A 22161-nucleotide genomic window follows, 5' to 3' on the forward strand; every position below is an offset into this window, starting at 1 on the left:
AAGTGTCTCATAAATGCTCGCTGTATATTGCAGTATAATCACATGTTTCTTACTCGAATGTCTGTTGACTGAAAACGCGAATGACGGCTTTGCAATGGGATCTCACCCCCAGATGTCGTACAACCAGTGCTCCTTACCACAATAAAGAGAGCAGGCGAAAAATATACACGACTATACCCGCTTTTCTATAACAATTAAAATGCACTGAAGGAGCCATTCGGTGGGAGTGATGGTTAGGGCATCGTGGCCAGGCCTCGAGTTCTTTGACCCCTGCCCTCGTTGTCCCCGTCATGCGCCTCCTGATATGCATCCTTATAAAAAACAATAAAAAGCGGTCCAAGGCGCCAAAAAAAAGGTGGTTAAGGAGAAAAAAAATAGATAAGGCGTCGGACTTCGGATCTGAAGATTACAGGTTCGAATGCTGTCACGCTCGTGTTTTGTCAGTTCTGAAAAAGAAACATACTGTTTTAATGTAGCAATAAAAAAAAATAGATAAGGCGTTGGACTTCGGATCCGAAGATTGCAGGTTCGAATCGTGTCACGGTCGTGTTTTTCCATTTCTGAAGAAGAAACATACCGTTTTAATGTAGTAATTGAGCAGTACGAAACCGTCTGAATGTTGCTGTTGACCATTTTCTGCTTGGAGATGGTCTTGACCTTGAAACACACACAACAAGACCGGTGTTAACTAACGAAATGGTCGGCAGAGTGCCGTCACCGCGAGTTTTGACTGGCACTTGCACATCTAAAACAACGTCGGAAAGTAACTCGTTCAGCTTTTGAGTCACATCAAGTATGTGTGTTAATTTTGACGCCGCAAGCTCTGCAGATTGTCATGCAACTCCTTTAACTCTCAGAAATGATTACGAAATAAAAGTGAAGTACGTGACGAGTGTGACGTTAGGAAAACATTAGGCAGCATGGAGGGAATCTGTATGGGAGCAACCAACCCAAACGAGTACTGTGTGATCTGCTACCCAGCAGGTATCCAACGAGTTAGCACGGCTAGCTCAGTCGGTAGAGCATGAGACTCTTAATCACAGAGTCTTGGGTTCGAGCCCTACGCTGGGCGGAACGGAATTTTTTTCCGCTGCAGATGTAAATTACCGTTTTTCTGATTAACGTGATGTAATGGAAATAGCAACTTTAAAATTTGCCTACGTCTCCATCAGTCGCAAGAAACTGTATTTGAAGGTGAAGGTGATTTTGTAGACATGTGTAAAAGTCATGTTCTGAAGTGCAAGTGGTTTTGTTTGGAGAGAACATCGGCTATGTGTCAGATGTGTAGCCAAGCAGTAATGGGTCGCCATAGGTGCAAATATTAGTTGAAAATATGAAGTGTTGTCAGCTGAAGTCTGATGATTCAGACGACCGTACGGACGAAGTACACAAACTTGCCGCTAGGCGGCGCCTCTTTAGCTCAGTGGTAGAGCACTGGTCTAGTAAACCAGGGGTCGTGAGTTCCATTCTCACAGGAGGAAGACGAATCTTGGATATCAGTTGCGCGTCGTTGCCGTATAGCAACAGTATCTGTGACGACGAACAATTAGCGACACTCGTTTTAATAAGAATTACTCTCAGATGTGATTAAGGCGAATGGCGCAGATAAAGCATTTGCCAAAGCGGTACGGCGTAAGGTGGGACGAGGCAGTCTGAATTACATTTTATAGATGTATTTCTCACAAATCTCAGAGCCTCTCGCGGTCGTCGTCGTCGTCGTCGTCGTCGTCGTCGCCGTTTCTGCAGAAGTAGCAAATGGCCATCGTAGCAAATGCGGCGAGGGACACCCTGCCTTCGATTCCGAATGCACAAAGTGTGTGGTCTTGTTTGCCAGTCTATATTTGGTCGGTCTCGTAAGAGGTTGAATGTAACGAATGGGTGGGATAGAGCAAGGGGCAGCGGCTGTGTGGAACGAAAACACAATTCCTCAGGGGGTGTGAGCGTTTCGAGATGAGTCGTATATAAGTTATACTTCGTCGTCAGTGACGGTGTGGCCTAATAGATAAGGCGTTGGACTTCGGATCCGAAGATTTGCAGGTTCGAATCCTGTCACAGTTGTGTTTTTTCCAGTTCTGAAAAAGAAACATACCGTTTTAATGTAGCAATTGAGCAGTACGAAACCTTCTGAATGTTGCTGTGTACCATTTTGTGCTTGGTGATGGTCTTGAGCTTGAAACACACACAACAAGACCGGTGTTAACTAGCGAAATGGTCGGCAGAGTGCCGTCACCGCGAGTTTTGACTGGCACTTGCACATCTAAAACAACGTCGGAAAGTAACTCGTTCAGCTTTTGAGTCACATCAAGTATGTGTGTTAATTTTGACGCTGCTAGCTCTGCAGATTGTCATGCAACTCCTTTAACTCTCAGAAATGATTACGAAATAAAAGTGAAGTACGTGACGAGTGTGACGTTAGGAAAACATTAGGCAGCATGGAGGGAATCTGTATGGGAGCAACCAACCCAAACGAGTACTGTGTGATCTGCTAGCCAGCAGGTATCCAACTAGTTAGCACGGCTAGCTCAGTCGGTAGAGCATGAGACTCTTAATCACAGAGTCTTGGGTTCGAGCCCTACGCTGGGCGGAACGGAATTTTTTTCCGCTGCAGATGTAAATTACCGTTTTTCTGATTCACGTGATGTAATGGAAATAGCAACTTTAAAATTTACCTACGACACCATCAGTCGCAAGAAACTGTATTTGAAGGTGATTTTGTAGACATGTGTGAAAGTCATGTTCTGAAGTGCAAGTGGTTTTGTTTGGAGAGAACATCGGCTATGTGTCAGATGTGTAGCCAAGCAGTAATGGGTCGCCATAGGTGCAAATATTAGTTGAAAATATGAAGTGTTGTCAGCTGAAGCCTGATGATTCAGACGACCGTACGGACGAAGTTCACAAAATTGCCGCTAGGCCGCGCCTCTTTAGCTCAGTGGTAGAGCACTGGACTAGTAAACCAGGAGTCGTGAGTTCCATTCTCACAGGAGGAAGACGAATTTTGGAAATCAGTTGCGCGTCGTGGCCGTATAGCAAACAGTATCTGTGATGATGAACAATTAGCGACAGGCGTATTATTAAGAATTACTCTCAGATGTGATTAAGGCGAATGGCGCAGATAAAGCATTTGCCAAAGTGGTACCTCATAAGGTGGGACTAGGCAGTCTGAATTACATTTTATAGATGTATTTATCACAAATATCAGAGCCTCTCGCGGTCGTCGTCGTCGCCGCCGTTTCTGCAGAGGTAGCAAATGGCCATCGTAGCAAATGCGGCGAGGGACACCCTGCCTTCGATTCCGAATGCACAAAGTGTGTGGTCTTCTTTGCCAGTCTATATTTGGTCGGTCTCGTAAGAGGTTGAATGTAACGAATGGGTGGGATAGAGCAAGGGGCAGCGGCTGTGTGGAACGAAAACACAATTCCTCAGGGGGTGTGAGCGTTTCGAGATGAGTCGTATATAAGTTATACTTCGTCGTCAGTGACGGTGTGGGCTAATAGATAAGGCGTTGGACTTCGGATCCGAAGATTTGCAGGTTCGAATCCTGTCACAGTTGTGTTTTTTCCAGTTCTGAAAAAGAAACATACCGTTTTAATGTAGCAATTGAGCAGTACGAAACCTTCTGAATGTTGCTGTGTACCATTTTGTGCTTGGAGATGGTCTTGAGCTTGAAACACACACAACAAGACCGGTGTTAACTAGCGAAATGGTCGGCAGAGTGCCGTCACCGCGAGTTTTGACTGGCACTTGCACATCTAAAACAACGTCGGAAAGTAACTCGTTCAGCTTTTGAGTCACATCAAGTATGTGTGTTAATTTTGACGCTGCTAGCTCTGCAGATTGTCATGCAACTCCTTTAACTCTCAGAAATGATTACGAAATAAAAGTGAAGTACGTGACGAGTGTGACGTTAGGAAAACATTAGGCAGCATGGAGGGAATCTGTATGGGAGCAACCAACCCAAACGAGTACTGTGTGATCTGCTAGCCAGCAGGTATCCAACTAGTTAGCACGGCTAGCTCAGTCGGTAGAGCATGAGACTCTTAATCACAGAGTCTTGGGTTCGAGCCCTACGCTGGGCGGAACGGAATTTTTTTCCGCTGCAGATGTAAATTACCGTTTTTCTGATTCACGTGATGTAATGGAAATAGCAACTTTAAAATTTACCTACGACACCATCAGTCGCAAGAAACTGTATTTGAAGGTGATTTTGTAGACATGTGTGAAAGTCATGTTCTGAAGTGCAAGTGGTTTTGTTTGGAGAGAACATCGGCTATGTGTCAGATGTGTAGCCAAGCAGTAATGGGTCGCCATAGGTGCAAATATTAGTTGAAAATATGAAGTGTTGTCAGCTGAAGCCTGATGATTCAGACGACCGTACGGACGAAGTTCACAAAATTGCCGCTAGGCCGCGCCTCTTTAGCTCAGTGGTAGAGCACTGGACTAGTAAACCAGGAGTCGTGAGTTCCATTCTCACAGGAGGAAGACGAATTTTGGAAATCAGTTGCGCGTCGTGGCCGTATAGCAAACAGTATCTGTGATGATGAACAATTAGCGACAGGCGTATTATTAAGAATTACTCTCAGATGTGATTAAGGCGAATGGCGCAGATAAAGCATTTGCCAAAGTGGTACCTCATAAGGTGGGACTAGGCAGTCTGAATTACATTTTATAGATGTATTTATCACAAATATCAGAGCCTCTCGCGGTCGTCGTCGTCGCCGCCGTTTCTGCAGAAGTAGCAAATGGCCATCGTAGCAAATGCGGCGAGGGACACCCTGCCTTCGATTCCGAATGCACAAAGTGTGTGGTCTTCTTTGCCAGTCTATATTTGGTCGGTCTCGTAAGAGGTTGAATGTAACGAATGGGTGGGATAGAGCAAGGGGCAGCGGCTGTGTGGAACGAAAACACAATTCCTCAGGGGGTGTGAGCGTTTCGAGATGAGTCGTATATAAGTTATACTTCGTCGTCAGTGACGGTGTGGCCTAATAGATAAGGCGTTGGACTTCGGATCCGAAGATTTGCAGGTTCGAATCCTGTCACAGTTGTGTTTTTTCCAGTTCTGAAAAAGAAACATACCGTTTTAATGTAGCAATTGAGCAGTACGAAACCTTCTGAATGTTGCTGTGTACCATTTTGTGCTTGGAGATGGTCTTGAGCTTGAAACACACACAACAAGACCGGTGTTAACTAGCGAAATGGTCGGCAGAGTGCCGTCACCGCGAGTTTTGACTGGCACTTGCACATCTAAAACAGCGTCGGAAAGTAACTCGTTCAGCTTTTGAGTCACATCAAGTATGTGTGTTAATTTTGACGCTGCTAGCTCTGCAGATTGTCATGCAACTCCTTTACCTCTCAGAAATGATTATAAAATAAAAGTGAAGTACGTGACGAGTGTGACGTTAGGAAAACATTAGGCAGCATGGAGGGATTCTGTATGAGACCAACTAACCCAAACGAGTACTGTGTGATCTGCTACCCAGCAGGTATGCAACGAGTTATCACGGCTAGCTCAGTCGGTAGAGCATGATACTCTTAATCACAGGGTCGTGGGTTTGAGCCCTACGCTGGGCGGAACGTAATTTTTTTCCGCTGCAGATGTAAATTACCGTTTTTCTGATTAACGTGATGTAATGGAAATAGCAACTTTGAAATTTGCCTACGACACCATCAGTCGCAAGAAACTGTATTTGAAGGTGATTTTGTAGACATGTGTGAAAGTCAAGTTCGGAAGTGCAAGTGGTTTTGTTTGGAGAGAACATCGGCTACGTGTCAGATGTGTAGCCAAGCAGTAATGGGTCGACATAGCTGCAAATATTAGATGAAAATATGAAGTGTTGTCAGCTGAAGTCTGATGATTCTGACGACCGTACAGCCGAAGTACGCAAAATTGCCGTTAGGCCGCGCCTCTTTAGCTCAGTGGTAGAGCACGGGTCTAGTAAACCAGGGGTCGTGAGTTCCATCCTCACAGGAGAAAGACGAGTTTTGGAAATCAGTTGCGCGTCGTGGCCGTATAGCAAACAGTATCTGTGATGACGAACAATTAGCGACAGGCGTTTTATTAAGAATTACTCTCAGATGTGATTACGGCGAATGGCGCAGATAAAGCATTTGCCAAAGCGGTACGGCATAAGGTGGGACGAGGTAGTCTGAATTACATTTTATAGATGTATTTCTCACAAATCTCAGAGCCTCTCGCGGTCGTCGTCGGCGTCGCCGCCGCCGTTTCTGCAGAAGTGGCAAATGGCCAACGTAGCAAATGCGGCGAGGGACACCCTGCCTTCGATTCCGAATGCACAAAGTGTGTGGTCTTGTTTGCCATTCTATATTTGGTCGATCTCGTAAGAGGTTGAATGTAACGAATTGGTGGGATAGAGCAAGGGGCAGCGCCAGTGTGGAACGAAAACACAATTCCACAGGGGGTGTGAGCGTTTCGAGATGAGTCGTATAATAGTTATACTTGTTCGTCAGTGACGGTGTGGTCTAATAGATAAGGTGTTGGACTTCGGATGCGAAGGTTGCAGGTTCGAATAGTGTCATGATCGTGTTTTTCCAGTTCTGAAAAAGAAACATACCGTTTTAATGTAGCAATTGAGCAGTACGAAAACGTCTGAATGTTGCTGTTGACCATTTTCTGCTTGGAGATGGTCTTGACCTTGAAACACACACAACAAGACCGGAGTTAACTAGCGAAATGGTCGGCAGAGTGCCGTCACCGCGAGTTTTGACTGGCACTTGCACATCTAAAACAACGTCGGAAAGTAACTCGTTCAGCTTTTGAGTCACATCAATATGTGTGTTAATTTTGACGCCGCTAGCTCTGCAGATTGTCATGCAACTCCTTTACCTCTCAGAAATGATTATGAAATAAAAGTGAAGTACGTGACGAGTGTGACGTTAGGAAAACATTAGGCAGCATGGAGGGATTCTGTATGGGACCAACCAACCCAAACGAGTACTGTGTGATCTGCTACCCAGCAGGTATCCAACGAGTTAGCACGGCTAGCTCAGTCGGTAGAGCATGAGACTCTTAATCACAGGGTCTTGGGTTCGAGCCCTACGCTTTGCGGAACGGAATTTTTTTCCGCTGCACATTTAAATTACCGTTTTTCTGATTAACGCGATGTAACGGAAATAGCAACTTTAAAATTTGCCTACGTCTCCATCAGTCGCAAGGAACTGTATTTGAAAGTGAAGGTGATTTTGTAGACATGTGTGAAAGTCATGTTCTGAAGTGCAAGTGGTTTTGTTTGGAGAGAACATCGGCTACGTGTCAGATGTGTAGCCAAGCAGTAATGGGTCGCCATAGCTGCAAATATTAGTTGAAAATATGAAGTGTTTTCAGCTGAAGTCTGATGATTCAGACGACCGTACGGCCGAAGTACGCAAAAGTGCCGCTAGGCCGCGCCTCTTTAGCTCAGTGGTAGAGCAATGGTCTAGTAAACCAGGGGTCGTGTGTTCTATCCTTACAGGAGGAAGACGAATTTTGGAAATCAGTTGCGCGTCGTGGCCGTATAGCAAACAGTATCTGTGATGACGAACAATTAGCGACAGGCGTTTTATTAAGAATTACTCTCAGATGTGATTAAGGCGAATGGCGCAGATAAAGCATTTGCCAAAGCGGTACGGCATAAGGTGGGACGAGGCAGTCTGAATTACATTTTATAGATGTATTTCTCACAAATCTCAGAGCCTCTCGCGGTCGTCGTCGTCGTCGTCGTAATGGAGTGCACAATGGTGCTCGAGATGTGTTTGTTACCTCAGGTGCTGTATGATTGTCGACAAGCAGTGAAAACGGAGCAATTTGTGACTGCTCTTTCAATTTAAGACGTTAAAAACAGACGGAATTTGCATTTGTAACCTTTGGAACCTTTGTGTATATGAACGTGCCCGCGCCTTTGTACTCTGCTCCCTTCACCGCTACAAACCAACCAACCATCGTGTCCGTGCGCATCAGAGTCGCAAAGAATGGGGAATAGCGCAGTTCGGTCGTGCATGGGGCGTAGCTCAGTTGGTGGAGCGTTCGCTTCACATGTGAAAGGTGCAGGGTTCAAGCCGCGGCTTAACCTCATTGAAGTCTAGAGGCTGGACAACACGTTCGTCTTACTCAGAGCGGTGTCCGAACTCTATTTTCGACGTTATACGTGCCACTTTCATTGTGGACAACTACGATTCGATACAGAATATACGAAACCTGAAAGACACCCTAACGGATACATAGAGAGTAATGTTTGTCTGCTGAATAATGGGAGTGCATGGGTCTGTGTCGTATATATTGCTGTATGTAGCACCATTAGTCTTCGGGGGGCGGGCGTAGCTCAGATGGTAGAGCGCTCGCTTAGTATGCGAGAGGTACTGGGATCAATACCCAGTGCCTGCAGAATTTTTAACACACCTACATGCGCACCTTGCAATGCTAGTGGAATAATTCACAGCCAGCAGATGTGTCTAGGAAGATACAAGCGAATGATTAGCATCCACAATTGGCAAGCGTGCTGTTATTAGTGCGCGGGAAGCACCCTCCTCCCACGCCTTCACTTAATTTAGAAACAGTGCAAGTGTTCCCGTAAGATTCTCAAGCCTATGTCGGAAAGATCTGCCTTGCGCCGAGTTCACATAAATCCCACTGCACATTCCTATTCTTTGCGTGCAGTCGGCTGCTACTGGTGTTGCTAGTTGTGACTGCTGACAACAGATGCCGTAGCAATCAATTCATGGAGTGAGTTGTATGTTTTGCGATAGTCTGTCTCTGACAAGTAAGAACAGGTGACATAGGTGCGAACACAGGAAGCTTGCAGACCCTCGCTGCCTGCAGACACCGAGCATCCACACTAGAAGGGCGGCCTAAGCCGTAGGCGAAATGTGCTCATTCGCTTTGGCGCGACGTCGAATTATAAATAATGCTGTCACTAGCGTGAGCGTCGTCGAAAGTCGGAGAAGTCGGCTGCGTGGGTGAGTGCCTAGTTTGGGGAGCGTTTCGTAGTATGCGCAGTGCAATGGAGACGCGGAAACTTGTTGTGGCCCAGTGTTTTGCAGTTGGACGACAAGATTGGTACACAGTAGTAAAGAGCGAGGCACTGAGTTGGCATGAATAATGGAGTGCACAATGGGGCTCGAGATGTGTTTGTTACCTCAGGTGCTGTATGATTGTCGACAAGGAGTGAAAACGGAGCAATTTGTGACGGCTCTTTCAATTTAAGACGTTAAAAACAGACGGAATTTGCATTTGTAATACCAGAGCATCGAAACTCCTTGGAACTTTTGTGTATATGAACGTGTCCGCGCCTTTGTACTCTGCTCCCTTCAGCGCTACAAACCAACCAACCATCGTGTCCGTGCGCATCAGAGTCGCAAAGTATGGGGAATAGCCAATTTGGTCGTGCATGGGGCGTAGCTCAGTTGGCAATTCGGCCTTTGGCTGTGGAGCGGTGCGGTACGTCCCGGCCGCTCCGTGTCGCGTTTCCGGGTGTGTTGTTGTTTACCGCGCCGGCGCGCTAGTGTTACGTATTGCCGTCATGTTCCTGACACACGATGGCTCTTTCGTATCGGAAAGCCACGATCAAGCTGCAGTTCGACACTACGTACTCTAGACCCAAGGCCCACGAAGTTCAGCGTTTTTTACGCGATGTGATACATGTTGATCCTAACGAGCTGATCGGTATCCACTTATCTATTGTCTCCAGCGTCGTATATCTTAAGTTCACTGACGACGAAGCATGTGACAAACTTCTCAGACGCTCGACGGCAGGTTATCGGTTCTGCCACTCAGACGGAAACGTGGGTGTGGTGACGCTTGAACGTGCTGGATTGGGAATCCAAAATATGCGCGTGTTTGAGCTCCCTTTTGAAGTTCCAGCAGATTAGGTCACCCTTGCTCTTCGACCCTATGGAACAGTTCTCGGCCACACGGCCGAAAAATGGAAGACCTTCGACACCTACCCTGTCCTTAACGGGGTGCGACAAGTCCGTATTGACCTGCATCGCCATATTCCTTCGTATCTCACGATCGCTGGTTGCAGGGCAATAATTATTGACGACGGTCAGCCGAGAACCTGCTCCGGTTGTGGACAGACGGGACACATGCGTACCGAATGCCTGCAACGCCGTCTCGTGCAGACACCCTCGACCGACCAGATTCGTCCGTCGACACCGACCTCTCTGCCGATTACGTATGTTGCGGCGGCGAGACGGGAGACGCCAGCTGTATATGACGACCCCACTGTATTGGTGCGAGCTTTGGAGGACCCTGCAGTAGCTTCCACGGAGCCCCAAGCGTCTTTCAGTGCTGATGCTACTGATGTCCTTTCGTCGGACCCCGGCGCACCGTCACAACGGCTCGCCGACGGTGCGATGGAAGTTGATGCACAGGATGCAGCGTCCTCCCCTTGCCCTACGTCGGAAACAGAGGCGCGGCAGCGTAAGCAGAAATCACCCAAGCGTCATAAGAAGCGGCGCAAGACAACCGACGACGTAGAACAGCCCGAGGCGGCACCGCTGGATGACGAGGTGCCTCAACCGCTCCACCGCGCCGACACATGCGACCCTACCGTCTCACACGGTTCGACGTCTTCTCCCACTACCGCTGGGCCTGGACCACATGGGGATGCGGGAGATCACCGCAGCTCCGACACCGGGGATGCACCCTTGCCTCCGTCTGCCTCTCGAGATCCAGTGGTGTCAACGTCCCTGGGCGACTGGGCGCAGGAGATGGAGTTGCAGGATGCGTTACAGGACCAAGACGATGTACCGATGCCGATGGCAGCGTCTACGCGGCCGGCGACAGACGCCTAGGGCAGCATGAGCACCTCTCGTCGCTGCCTTGCACTTCGCAAGACCGGCGCTCCACGTCACGACTACTGCCCTCCTGTCATACCATGGTCACCTCCCGAGACTTGATGGACCAGGCATACCGCCTCGCCACGATCAATGTCAATGGCATTACATCTGATGTCAAGACCCGTATGCTGAAGGATACGTTACGCGCTGCGGATCTGGACGTTGTTTTCCTTCAAGAAGTCCGATCAGGACTCTGTCTCGATGCCTACGGATATGACGCCTACACTATGCCTGCAGATGTGGGCGGCGGAGGTACGGCGGGAAGGGATAATGGCCACTGATGTCTCCTATTTACCGTCGGCCCGGGGGGTCGCACTCACGATTGGTACAGTACGTCTGGTGAACTTATATGCTCCTTCAGGCACCGGCAAAAGGAGAGAACGGCGCACCTTTTTTGCCGAAGATATAGCCCCGCTCTTCCAGGGCACTACCGACCACTTGGTAGTAGGCTGCGATTTTAATTGTGTGCTCCGCCCATCCGACCAGGAGCCACACTATACCACCTGCCCGGCACTCCAGGCACTTGTACAGGACTTGGCCTTGTTGGACACCTGGATCATCCAACACGGCGACCGTCGAGCACACACCTACTTTACTAGTCACTCTGCGAGCCGTTTGGATCGAGTCTACGTCACCCGCGGCCTACGATCGGCCGTTGTCGACGCTGAGATGTGGCCGGCAGCGTTCACGGATCACCTCGCATATGTGTGTACTCTCACCCTTCCCCACCAGCGCGTCCGCCGAAGTAGGGGTCCGTGGCGCCTCAATGTGGCCCTTCTTGATGAGATAAATTGCAGACGCGCAGTCGAGTCCACATGGAGCAATTGCCACCGGCGTTTACCCGCCTACCGTTCTGTACTTCAATGGTGGTTACGGTGTGCAAAACCCGCACTGTGCCGAACATTAGTCAGCTATGGACGCGACCAAGCGCGCTGGTATACTGCGACTACTGATTTCTACTATACTGCTCTCCGCGAACTGGCTGTATAACCGCCGTCGCCTGAGTACAACGCGTCAAGGCACAATTGCTTCGTATCAACGCCGTACGTCTTGCGGGTGTGCGGGTGCGAGCGAGGACGACTGATGATGTTCGTGGTGAACGACCTTCCCTCCACCATATCATTCAAGAACGCAGAAGACGCAAGAGGCATCTCATTACCGAGACGGAGGATGGGCGACGCGTTGACGCACAAATGGATATCGTCCGAGAGGTCACACAGTCATATAAACTTCTTTACGAGAGGGAGTCCCACATGAATGTAGGGGTCAGGGAAGTCCTATCTGACCTACCAGTCTCTCGGAACCTACAAGATGATGCTACGCTCTTGTCGGCGGTGACTTTGGAAGAACTGCGAGAGGCTCTGCTGCGTGGCTCTCCCAACAGAACGCCTGGCCCTGACGGCCTCCCTCTTGAATTTTACAAGCGGTTCTTTGATCTCATGGGCCCAATGTGGGTCAGGATGTACAGTGAACTCCTGGACGCCGATTTTCAGGTACCATCTGACTTTACTGAGGGTCTCTTGATCCCTGTGCCCAAACCCGGCGGAGGCCGTCGCCCTCTTGATTTTCGCCCGTTGACAATGCTAAACACTGACTATAAGCTGTTGACACGCATGCTCCGTGAGAGGCTCAAACCTTCGGTAATGGCGGCCATTCACACTGATCAAACCTGCCTCAGGGGCGACACTAATGTGTTTACGACTTTAAGCACCTATAGAGACGTGGTGGCGCTCATGCAAACTTGCCGCCTCCAAGGCGCTCTTGTTGCGCTGGACTTCGACCATGCTTTCGACCGCGTTAACCATGGTTTCCTGCGTGCTGTTATGGAACACATCGGTGTCCCGCGTCTGACGACGTCTGTTGTGCTTCGATTGATCCATGGGGCTGTCACGAGGATTATGATCAACAGCTGTCGGTCCGCCCCCGTCCGTGTCAACAGGTCCGTCCGGCAGGGTTGTCCTCTTTCTGCCATGCTCTTCGCCGTTGCCCTCGAACCAGCTCTTCACGGACTACGGCGACGCTTGGAAGGACTTACCCTCCGTTCTGTAACCTTTTCGATGTGGTGCATACGCCGACGATGTGATGTTCTTAGCACGGTCTGGTGACGAAATACACACGGCGTTTTCCTGGCTCCACCAGTATGGGGCGGTGGCAGGCAGTGTGCTCAACCTTCGGAAATCACGCTACATGGAGGTAGGACCAGGAATGCCTGCAGGTCTGGCCGTACCTCTGACAAAGGTCCCGATGCTCAAGTGTTTAGGGATATCACTCCATCGACAAATACAACGCACGGTGGCCTTTACGTATCGTATGGTCTTACGACGACTCTGTTTAGAGGCTCGTCTCAATAAATTCAGATCATTGAACATTTTGCAACGCGCCCAATACGTCAATGTGTACATGGCTTCTCACCTTAACCATTACGCCCATGTACTGCCGATAACGGACACGATGGCTTCCAGGATACAGGCAGTGTTTGGACACGTGGTGAACGATGGTGCTGTTTTCAAGATCCGTTTTGTTACGCTTACTTTACCCTTCGACAAAGGCGGTGTTGGACTCACTCACGTCAAGCACAGAGCGCTGGCACTGTATCTCCGTTCCATGAGGCGACTCTGGCTTTCACCAACAGCCAGTCTCCCCGGCATACTGATTGAAGAAGTGGCCCCACGTACGCTGTACCCACCGGTACCAGTTGGACATTTATCGCCCTCGCTGTCACATATTACAACGTTTTTCGTAGAGCATAGCTATGTGTTGCGGGTTATATCGGAGACACGGAATCCGACAGCGAAGACTTATTATAGTGCTCTCCAGCACTAGACTCCGGATAACGACATTGTACGGCGCCACCCTACGGTCGACTGGCCGCGGTTTGGCGAGCCATCCACGCGCCGTTCCTGTCTACTTTCGTGCGGTCGACGTGGTATGTGGTCGTTAACGAGAAACTTCCAACCCGACAACGGCTGCATGCCATTCACCTAATTGACGACCCTGTGTGCCCTCGTTGCACGACGTTAGACACGGACGAACATAGACTGAACTGTGAGTGCTGGAAACTGATCCGCCAGATCCTGGCTTTCCTGCCCTGCAGCCCCTACGTTTCGATTTTACCCCAAGAACTCTCATCCCGACGCTGTCTATTTCCCTATGACCCGGATGAATGCGGTTAATTGGGTACGAGGAATGGCGATACACTACATATATCGCGATGGAGACAAACACGTCCTCGATTTATGGTACTATATGATCGACGAGTTTCTGGTCTTAACGAACAGACAGGATTACCGGAACCTTTTTGCGAACTATTTGGGTTCGTAATTCATAGACCCACCATCCAGCTGGGGTGTGCAGGGTGTGAGAAGACATTAACTTGTAGATGTGATCTTTCCACGATTCCCCTATGGTAACAGAAACAGTCTCTGGCTGTGTGCAGCGGCCCCGGGCGCTCCAACGATTGGTGGCTGGTGATGTCCAATGTAATGACGACCGCCCGTTCCTGGCCGCCCGCCTAGCAATGTGACCGCGGCGAGCAAGATGGCCCTTTTTAGTTCACTTTATTGGCAACTTTTTGCGCATGGCTGCCTTGTTTTTTTATGCATTCTCAAAAAAAAAGTGATTATCACATCCGCCTAACACGCGGGAGGTCCCCGGTTCGATCCCGGGCGGAAACAATTTTTTTTTCTTTTTCTTCCAAATTCATTATCTTATATCCAATTCTCTGATTTGCTGCATTGAGAATGATGTTTGCGTCATATAATCAAAGATCGTAAAGACATATATTCATGTTTCAGGCAAAGTCTTCTTTTTTTTCTTCAGAGGTTTTTTGTGTTTCAAATTAGTCTTTGTTTTTCCAAGGATTTTTGTTTGTTAGTTTTACCGGACTTGTGTTTGGGTAGTGTAAGTAGTAAAAAAAAAAAATTAGATAAAAAAAAGGTTACAAGAAGGAGCTGCGAAATGTGAGGTCCTTGGTTCGAGCCTTTCCCTTGAGTAAAAATTTTACTTTCTTTATTTTCCCTAAGTTAAAAAAAAAAGTAGGTAGAGCGTTCGCTTCGCATGTGAAAGGTCCAGGGTTCAAGCCGCGGCGCCTCCATTTTTTGTGGTCAGTGCATGGTAAGTGTTGGTCGCGGCGAACCTAAGGGCACGCAAGATGTTGCAAAGCCAGCGTCACAGACTGATATGATGTTAAAAACAGATGGAATTTGCATTTGTAATACCAGAGCATCGAAACTACTTGGAACTTTTGTGTATATGAACGTGTCCGCGCCTTTGTACTCTGCTCCCTTCACCGCTACAAACCAACCAACCATCGTGTCCGTGCGCATCAGAGTCGCAAAGAATGGGGAATAGCACAGTTTGGTCGTGCATGGGGCGTAGCTCAGTTTGTAGAGCGTTCGCTTCGCATGTGAAAGGTGCAGGGTTCAAGCCGCGGCGTCTACATTTTTGTGGTCAGTGCATGGTAAGTGTTGGTCGCGGCGAACCTAAAGGCACGCAAGATGTTGCAAAGCCAGCGTCACAGACTGATATGATGTATACTGACGTAAGGAGAGCAAGATGTAAGTGTGGGGACCGGCTGTTATCGAGGTTTCATCGAGTGCAGATCTGTCTTAGGTATCACGGCTTAACCTCATTGAAGTCTAGAGGGTGGACAACACGTTCGCCTTACTCAGAGCGGTGTCCGAACTCTATTTTCGACGTTATACGTGCCACTTTCTTTGTGGCCAACTACGATTCGATACAGAATGCATGTAACCTGAAAGACACCCTAACGGATACATAGAGAGTAGTGTTTGTCTGCTGAATAATGGAAGTGCAAGGGTCTATGTCGTTTATATGGCTGTATATAGCACCATTTGTGTTCGGGGGCGGGCGTAGCTCAGATGGTAGAGCGCTCGCTTAGAATGCGAGAGGTACTGGGATAAATACCCAGTGCCTGCAGAATTTTTAACACACCTACATGCTCACCTTGCAATGCTAGTGGAATAATTCACAGCCAGCAGATGTGTCTAGGAAGATACAAGCGAATGATTAGCATCCACAATTGGCAAGCGTGCTGTTATTAGTGCGCGGGAAGCACCCTCCTCCCACGCCTACACTTAATTTAGAAACAGTACAAGTGTTCCCGTAAGATTCTCAAGCCTATGTCGGAAAGATCTGCCTTGCGCCGAGTTCACGTAAATCCCACTCCACATTCCTATTCTTTGCGTGCAGTCGGCTGCTACTGGTATTGCTAGTTGTGACTGCTGATAACAGATGCCGTAGCAATCAATTCATGGAGTGAGTTGTATGTTTTGCGATAGTCTGTCTCTGACAAGCAAGCACAGGTGACATAGGTGCGAACACAGGAAGCTTACAGACCCTCGCTGGCTGCAGACACCGAGCAGCCACACTAGGAGAGCGGCCTAAACCGTAGGCGAAATGTGCTCATTCGCTTTGGCGTGACTTCGAACTAGAAATAATGCTGTCACTAGCGTGAGTGTTGCGTGAGCGTCGTGGAAAGTCGGAAAAGCCGGCTGCGTGGGTGAGTGCCAAGTTTGGGGAGCGTTTCGTAGTATGCGCAGTGCAATGGAGACGCGGAAACTTGTTGTGGCCCAGTGTTTTGCAGTTGGACGACAACATTGGTACACAGTAGTAAAGAGCGAGGCACTGAGTTGGCATGAATAATGGAGTGCACAATGGGGCTCGAGATGTGTTTGTTACCTCAGGTGCTGTATGATTGTCGACAAGGAGTGAAAACGGAGCAATTTGTGACGGCTCTTTCAATTTAAGACGTTAAAAACAGACGGAATTTGCATTTGTAATACCAGAGCATCGAAACTACTTGGAACTTTTGTGTATATGAACGTGTCCGCGCCTTTGTACTCTGCTCCCTTCACCGCTACAAACCAACCAACCATCGTGTCCGTGCGCATCAGAGTCGCAAAGAATGGGGAATGGCGCAATTTGGTCGTCCATGGGGCGTAGCTCAGTTTGTAGAGCGTTCGCTTCGCATGTCAATGGTCCAGGGTTCAAACCGCGGCGATTACATTTTTTGTGGTCAGTGCATGGTAAGTGTTGGTCGCGGCGAACCTAAAGGCACGCAAGATGTTGCAAAGCCAGCGTCACAGACTGATATGAGGTATACTGACGTAAGGAGAGCAAGATGTAAGTGTGGGGACCGGCTGTTATCGAGGTTTCATCGAGTGCAGATCTGTCTTAGGTATCACGGCTTAACCTCATTGAAGTCTAGAGGGTGGACAACACCTTCGCCTTACTCAGAGCGGTGTCCGAACTCTATTTTCGACGTTATACGTGCCACTTTCATTGTGGCCAACTACGATTCGATACAGAATGCATGCAACCTGAAAGACACCCTAACGGATACATAGAGAGTAGTGTTTGTCTGCAGAATAATGGAAGTGCAAGGGTCTGTGTCGTCTATATGGCTGTATGTAGCACCATTAGTGTTCGGGGGGCGGGCGTAGCTCAGATGGTAGAGCACTCGCTTAGTATGCGAGAGGTATTGGCATCAATACCCAGTGCCTACAGAATTTTTAACACACCTACATGCGCACCTTGCCATGCAAGTGGAATAATTCACAGCCAGCAGATGTGTCTAGGAAGATACAAGCGAATGATGAGCATCCACAATTGGCAAGCGTGCTGTTATTAGTGCGCGGGAAGCACCCTCCTCCCACGCCTACACTTAATTTAGAAACAGTACAAGTGTTCCCGTAAGATTCTCAATCCTATGTCGGAAAGATCTGCCTTGCGCCGAGTTCACGTAAATCCCACTGCACATTCCTATTCTTTGCGTGCAGTCGGCTGCTACTGGTGTTGCTAGTTGTGACTGCTGATAACAGATGCCGTAGCAATCAATTCATGGAGTGAGTTGTATGTTTTGCGATAGTCTGTCTCTGACAAGCAAGCACAGGTGACATAGGTGCGAACACAGGAAGCTTGCAGACCCTCGCTGCATGCAGACACCGAGCAGCCACACTATGAGAACGGCCTAAGGCGTAGGCGAAATGTGCTCATTCGCTTTGGCGCGACGTCGAACTATAAATAATGCTGTCACTAGCGTGAGCATTGCGTGAGCGTCGTGGAAAGTCGGAAAAGTCGGCTGCGTTGGTGAGTGCCAAGTTTGGGGAGCGTTTCGTAGTATGCGCAGTGCAATGGAGACGCGGAAAGTGGTTGTGGCCCAGTGTTGGGCAGTTGGACGACAACATTGGTACACAGTAGTAAAGAGCGAGGCACTGATTTGGCATGAATAATGGAGTGCACAATGGGGCTCGAGATGTGTTTGCTACCTCAGGTGCTGTATGACTGTCAACAAGGAGTGAAAACGGAGCAATTTGTGACGGGTCTTTCAATTTAAGACGTTAAAAACCGACGGAATTTGCATTTGTAATAACAGAGCATGAAAACTACTTGGAACTTTTGTGTATATGAACGTGTCCGCGCCTTTGTACTCTGCTCCCTTCACCGCTACAAACCAACCAACCATCGTGTCCGTGCACATCAGAGTCGCAAAGAATGGGGAATAGTGCAGTATGGTCGTGCATGGGGCGTAGCTCAGTTGGTAGAGCGTTCGCTTCGCATGTGAAAGTTCCGGGGTTCAAGCCGCGGCGCCTCCACTTTTTGTGGTCAGTGCATGGTAAGTGTTGGTCGCGGCGAACCTAAAGGCACGCAAGATGTTGCAAAGCCAGCGTCACAGACTGATATGATGTTAAAAACAGACGGAATTTGCATTTGTAATACCAGAGCATCGAATCTACTTGGAACTTTTGTGTATATGAACGTGTCCGCGCCTTTGTACTCTGCTCCCTTCACCGCTACAAACCAACCCATCATCGTGTCCGTGCGCATCAGAGTCGCAAAGAATGGGGAATAGCGCAGTTTGTACAGCGTTCGCTTCGCATGTGAAAGGTCCAGGGTTCAAGCCGCGGCGCCTCCATTTTTTGTGGTCAGTGCATGGTAAGTGTTGGTCGCGGCGAACCTAAGGGCACGCAAGATGTTGCAAAGCCAGCGTCACAGACTGATATGATGTATACTGACGTAAGGAGAGCAAGATGTAAGTGTGGGGACCGGCTGTTATCGAGGTGTCATCGATTGCAGATCTGTCTTAGGTATCACGGCTTAACCTCATTGAAGTCTAGAGGGTGGACAACACGTTCGTCTTACTCAGAGCGGTGTCCGAACTCTATTTTCGACGTTATACGTGCCACTTTCATTGTGGCCAACTACGATTCGATACAGAATGCACGAAACCTGAAAGACACCCTAACGGATACATAGAGAGTAGTGTTTGTCTGCTGAATAATGGGAGTGCAAGGATCTGTGTCGTCTATATGGCTGTATGTAGCACCATTAGTCTTCGGGGGGGCGGGCGTAGCTCAGATGGTAGAGCGCTCGCTTAGTATGCGAGAGGTACTGGGATCAATACCCAGTGCCTGCAGAATTATTAACAAACCTACATGCGCACCTTGCCATGCAAGTGGAATAATTCACAGCCAGCAGATGTGTCTAGGAAGATACAAGCGAATGATTAGCATCCACAATTGGCAAGCGTGCTGTTATTAGTGCGCGGGAAGCACCCTCCTCCCACGCCTACACTTCATTTAGAAACAGTACAAGTGTTCCCGTAAGATTCTCAAGCCTATGTCGGAAAGATCTGCCTTGCGCCGAGTTCACGTATATCCCAGTGCACATTCCTATTCTCTGCGTGCAGTCGGCTGCTACTGGTGTTGCTAGTTGTGACTGCTGATAACAGATGCCGTAGCAATCAATTCATGGAGTGAGTTGAATGTTTTGCGATAGTCTGTCTCTGACAAGCAAGCACAGGTGACATAGGTGCGAACACAGGAAGCTTGCAGACCCTCGCTGCATGCAGACACCGAGCAGCCACACTATGAGAACGGCCTAAGCCGTAGGCGAAATGTGCTCATTCGCTTTGGCGCGACGTCGAACTATAAATAATGCTGTCACTAGCGTGAGCGTCGTGGAAAGTCGGAAAAGTCGGCTGCGTGGGTGAGTGCCAAGTTATGGGAGCGTTTCGTAGTATGCGCAGTGCAATGGAGACGCGGAAACTTGTTGTGGCCCAGAGTTTGGCAGTTGGACGACAAGATTGGTACACAGTAGTAAAGAGCGAGGCACTGAGTTGGCATGAATAATGGAGTGCACAATGGGGCTCGAGATGTGTTTGTTACCTCAGGTGCTGTATGACTGTCGACAAGGAGTGAAAACGGAGCAATTTGTGACGGCTCTTTCAATTTAAGACGTTAAAAACAGACGGAATTTGCATTTGTAATAACAGAGCATCGAAACTACTTGGAACTTTTGTGTATATGAACGTGTCCGCGCCTTTGTACTCTACTCCCTTCACCGCTACAAACCAACCAACCATCGTGTCCGTGCACATCAGAGTCGCAAAGAATGGGGAATAGCGCAGTTTGGTCGTGCATGGGGCGTAGCTCAGTTGGTAGAGCGTTCGCTTCGCATGTGAAAGGTCCGGGGTTCAAGCCGCGACGCCTCCACTTTTTGTGGTCAGTGCATGGTAAGTGTTGGTCGCGGCGAACCTAAAGGCACGCAAGATGTTGCAAAGCCAGCGTCACAGACTGATATGATGTTAAAAACAGACGGAATTTGCATTTGTAATACCAGAGCATCGAATCTACTTGGAACTTTTGTGTATATGAACGTGTCCGCGCCTTTGTACTCTGCTCCCTTCACCGCTACAAACCAACCAATCATCGTGTCCGTGCGTATCAGAGTCGCAAAGAATGGGGAATAGCGCGGTTTAGTCGTGCATCTGGCGTAGCTCAGTTGGTACAGCGTTCGCTTCGCATGTGAAAGGTCCAGGGTTCAAGCCGCGGGGCCTCCATTTTTTGTGGTCAGTGCATGGTAAGTGTTGGTCGCGGCGAACCTAAGGGCACGCAAGATGTTGCAAAGCCAGCGTCACAGACTGATATGATGTATACTGACGTAAGGAGAGCAAGATGTAAGTGTGGGGACCGGCTGTTATCGAGGTGTCATCGAGTGCAGATCTGTCTTAGGTATCACGGCTTAACCTCATTGAAGTCTAGAGGGTGGACAACACGTTCGTCTTACTCAGAGCGGTGTCCGAACTCTATTTTCGACGTTATACGTGCCACTTTCTTTGTGGCCAACTACGATTCGATACAGAATGCATGCAACCTGAAAGACACCCTAACGGATACATAGAGAGTAGTGTTTGTCTGCAGAATAATGGAAGTGCAAGGGTCTGTGTCGTCTATATGGCTGTATGTAGCACCATTAGTGTTCGGGGGGCGGGCGTAGCTCAGATGGTATAGCGCTCGCTTAGTATGCGAGAGGTATTGGCATCAATACCCAGTGCCTACAGAATTTTTAACACACCTACATGCGCACCTTGCCATGCAAGTGGAATAATTCACAGCCAGCAGATGTGTCTAGGAAGATACAAGCGAATGATCAGCATCCACAATTGGCAATCGTGCTGTTATTAGTGCGCGGGAAGCACCCTCCTCCCACGCCTACACTTAATTTAGAAACAGTACAAGTGTTCCCGTAAGATTCTCAAGCCTATGTCGGAAATATCTGCCTTGCGCCGAGTTCACGTAAATCCCACTGCACATTCCTATTCTTTGCGTGCAGTCGGCTGCTGCTGGTGTTGCTAGTTGTGACTGCTGATAACAGATGCCGTAGCAATCAATTCATGGAGTGAGTTGTATGTTTTGCGATAGTCTGTCTCTGACAAGCAAGCACATGTGACATAGGTGCGAACACAGGAAGCTTGCTGACCCTCGCTGCCTGCAAACACCCAGCAGCCACACTAGGAGGGCGGCCTAAGCCGTAGGCGAAATGTATTCATTCGCTTTGGCGCGACGTCGAACTATAAATAATGCTGTCACTAGCGTGAGCGTCGTGGAAAGTCGTAAAAGCCGGCTGCGTGGGTGAGTGCCAAGTTTGGGGAGCGTTTCGTAGTATGCGCAGTGCAATGGAGGCACGGAAACTTGTTGTGGCCCAGTGTTTTGCAGTTGGACGACAAGATTGGTACACAGTAGTAAAGAGGGAGGCACTGAGTTGGCATGAATAATGGAGTGCACAATGGGGCTCGAGATGTGTTTGTTACCTCAGGTGCTGTATGATTGTCGACAAGGAGTGAAAACGGAGCAATTTGTGACGGCTCTTTCAATTTAAGACGTTAAAAACAGATGGAATTTGCATTTGTAATACCAGAGCATCGAAACTACTTGGAGCTCTTGTGTATATGAACGTGTCCGCGCCTTTGTACTCTGCTCCCTTCACCGCTACAAACCTACCAACCATCGTGTCCGTGCGCATCAGAGT

At 48.7% G+C, this 22161-nt stretch overlaps 5 non-coding genes across 5 annotated transcripts; all 5 read left to right on the plus strand.

The window, feature by feature from the left end:
- Positions 1-1409: 1409 nt before the first annotated feature.
- On the plus strand, positions 1410-1481 carry Trnat-agu (transfer RNA threonine (anticodon AGU)). The gene has a single exon. It is a non-coding gene; the product is annotated as a tRNA-Thr (tRNA).
- Positions 1482-6990: 5509 nt separating this feature from the next.
- Trnak-cuu (transfer RNA lysine (anticodon CUU)) lies at positions 6991-7063 on the plus strand. Its single transcript has one exon. It is a non-coding gene; the product is annotated as a tRNA-Lys (tRNA).
- A 1238-nt stretch (positions 7064-8301) lies between these two features.
- Trnat-agu (transfer RNA threonine (anticodon AGU)) lies at positions 8302-8374 on the plus strand. The gene has a single exon. It is a non-coding gene; the product is annotated as a tRNA-Thr (tRNA).
- A 7321-nt stretch (positions 8375-15695) lies between these two features.
- Trnas-aga (transfer RNA serine (anticodon AGA)) lies at positions 15696-15768 on the plus strand. Its single transcript has one exon. It is a non-coding gene; the product is annotated as a tRNA-Ser (tRNA).
- A 3426-nt stretch (positions 15769-19194) lies between these two features.
- On the plus strand, positions 19195-19267 carry Trnat-agu (transfer RNA threonine (anticodon AGU)). Its single transcript has one exon. It is a non-coding gene; the product is annotated as a tRNA-Thr (tRNA).
- The last annotated feature ends 2894 nt before the right edge of the window (positions 19268-22161 follow it).

This window comes from Schistocerca gregaria, chromosome 10 (assembly GCF_023897955.1).
Source record: "Schistocerca gregaria isolate iqSchGreg1 chromosome 10, iqSchGreg1.2, whole genome shotgun sequence".
NCBI classification, from domain to species: Eukaryota; Metazoa; Arthropoda; class Insecta; order Orthoptera; family Acrididae; genus Schistocerca; species Schistocerca gregaria.